The sequence below is a fragment of the Malurus melanocephalus genome, unplaced genomic scaffold (genome assembly GCF_030028575.1).
Source record: "Malurus melanocephalus ecotype Western Australia unplaced genomic scaffold, MMel_1.1 scaffold_74, whole genome shotgun sequence".
Lineage (NCBI taxonomy): Eukaryota > Metazoa > Chordata > Aves > Passeriformes > Maluridae > Malurus > Malurus melanocephalus.
Window position 1 is genome coordinate 448,301 of NW_026623306.1, and position 2,579 is coordinate 450,879.

Sequence of the window (2,579 nt, forward strand, 5' to 3'; positions counted from 1 at the left end):
CAAAAGGTTCGTTCTGTGTGGGGAAACGCTTCTTCCCACCCTTCAGAGTCAGAGGGAACAGCACAATTAGAAACACTTCAGATGCTTGACCCACGCTCGAGCCTCCAAACAAAAGTTGGGAGGAGAGGGCTGATGTTTTCCAGGCCCAATTAGCATTTGGTTGTAATTGCTGAGCTCTCGGGCTGCCTGCATCCCTTCTCCCCGGCCGCCCAGCGAGCGCACGCCGGCACCAGCTCCTTCCTTCTGATCCGTCACCATATGCCCGTCTTTTACAGTTCTTTGGTGCGTGATGCTCAGAGAGTGGATAATTAGCTAAATGAATTAATTGACATTCATACTTGCAATTAGCAACCGGTTACGAGCAGCAATTCTCCTCGGGACCGGCTAAAATTTCTCAGGGATCCGTGTTAAAACACTGGAAAATCGTTCGGGATGAATAGCGAGGGCCGTGAGCGCTCATGGCGCCCGGGTTCTGCCCGGGTAATAAACAAGCCCGTGCAAAAGCAGAGCAGGCATGGAACGTGTTGGATCTGCTGCTGCTGCTCGGGAAAAGGAGGAGGAGGAGGAGGAGGAGGAGGAGGAGGAGGAGAACTTTCCAGCCTCGGAAGAAATCCGGGCCAGATGGGCGGCCTCCAGCCCGCAGCTCCCACCAGCTCCCGGCTAACCCTTTCCACCCCCACTCACCGGAGAGCTCCCAGCCAGGCCCCGCCGGTGGAGGCTGCTCGTGCAAAGCAATGGGAATTGGATGTCGTGAGTGTTAATTAAACCATTAATTACTGCTGAGTGGGGGGRAAAAAAAAAGTGACCTATTGGTTTTATCGCTTCTTGGAGTAGTTGGGAGGATGGATCGCTCGGGGGCTTGGCAGCGGGCRAAAGGGGCTGTGGCATGAGGCAGGTTTTTGCTGAAATGGGGGTTTTCTCASATTTTAAGGGGATGCTGGTGAGCACCAGCTAATGCCAGCACCCTATGATGCCAGGAAGGGGACCCAAACTTAGGGACAGCGTTAGTGGAGACAGACCCCAGCCCTCTTTTGTTGCTGGAGACCACGACACCAGGGGCTTGTACAGGCTTTTAGGGTGCCCCAAACTGCCCTTAGTAGGGATCCAACTCCCAGCAATGGGGTGCCATCATCCCCTACAAGCCCCCGGCCACTCAGTCACCGATAACCAGCAACTACAGCCTCTGGACTCACAGCCCCTGAGAGGCGACATGCAGGCCCCCAGAATGTAGCAAGAGTGGGTGAGCTGAAGGTCTCTTCTCCCTGGAAAAGGCCCCCCAAAACCTGGGTGCCAAAAGGAAGAAGRAAGGGCAGCACACAGGCACCGCCACATGAACAGCTCATTATGGAAAAGAGGAGAAAAAGTGATTCTAATGGAGTTAATAAATCAAACTCTCGTGTCTGGCTGCATCAGGAGCTCTGCACCACCAGGGAGGAGAGCCTGGGCTGGGGGTACAAAGGACRCCAGGGAGGATGAGCTGTCCAACCTTTTAGGGACCAGCATTACCCCAAAGCACCCTCCCATCCTGACAGTAGCTCTGGCTGGCACAGAGGCAGTGGGATGGGGTGACAGGACAGGGTGACAAACTGGCACCCCATGAGCCTGGGTCTCCCTCGGAGAAGGGCTCTCCCACGGCTCCTGGCTCAGGATCAGGGCTGCATCACTCTGCCAGGAGTCCTGTTCTTGGCTCCTCCAAGCTATCAGAGTTTTACATTTCCCTGGCAGCACCTGGAGTTTAAAGGCTGGGGAAAGGGACAAAAAAAAAAAAAAAGCCAATCTCAGAAGCGAGGCAGTGGGAAAGGCTGGGCCAAGGAGCTGTCATGCCACCCCTTCAGCTACTACACACCCCAGTACATTCTCAAACAACGCTGCACAAGATAGGAGGGAGGCTGATTTTCCTCTAGCTGCAGGCAAAAAAAAAAAAAAATCAATTACAAGGTAACCTATTTTTCTACTCATCCATTGGTATTTACTTAATTTCAAGGCCAGCTTGCCTGCCCTGCCAGGGAGAGGATGAGGGAGGTTGTATGCCACGGGGCTGAGCCAGGCTCTGGCTCATTGTGGGGTTTMGTTTGGGTTTAATTGAGACACCAAAGCCCACAGCAATGAGGATTTCTTTGAAYAGGACATGGGGCACCAAGGCAGGGTCTGGCCCTGATGGGGATGGACAGCACCAGAGGTTCTTTGGTGCTTGCAGAGCAGCAGGAAAAGGTCAGTGGGAAGCAGAACTTCCTGGAGAAGTTTTGGGAGGTGCAGGTGGCCCATATGGGGAGGGCTGCAAGGAGGGTCCATGGGGACAGGAATGGCTCCAGGGGTCCACAACAGTTGGCAGAGTCCCGGGTAATCCATGAGGACAGAAGCACTCAGGGTAAACGAGGACAGGGCCATCCCAGGGCAGCACATGGACAGTTGGACATTCTGAGAGGTTACACAGACACGGGACACCCGTGGRCACTTGGGGACAGGACACTGGGGGTACACAGGGACAGAGACATCCATAGCGGGGAGACACAGGATCCCGGRGGTACGCAGGAACAAGAACCCCCGTGGGGCAACAGGGGACGGGGGGACACACGGAC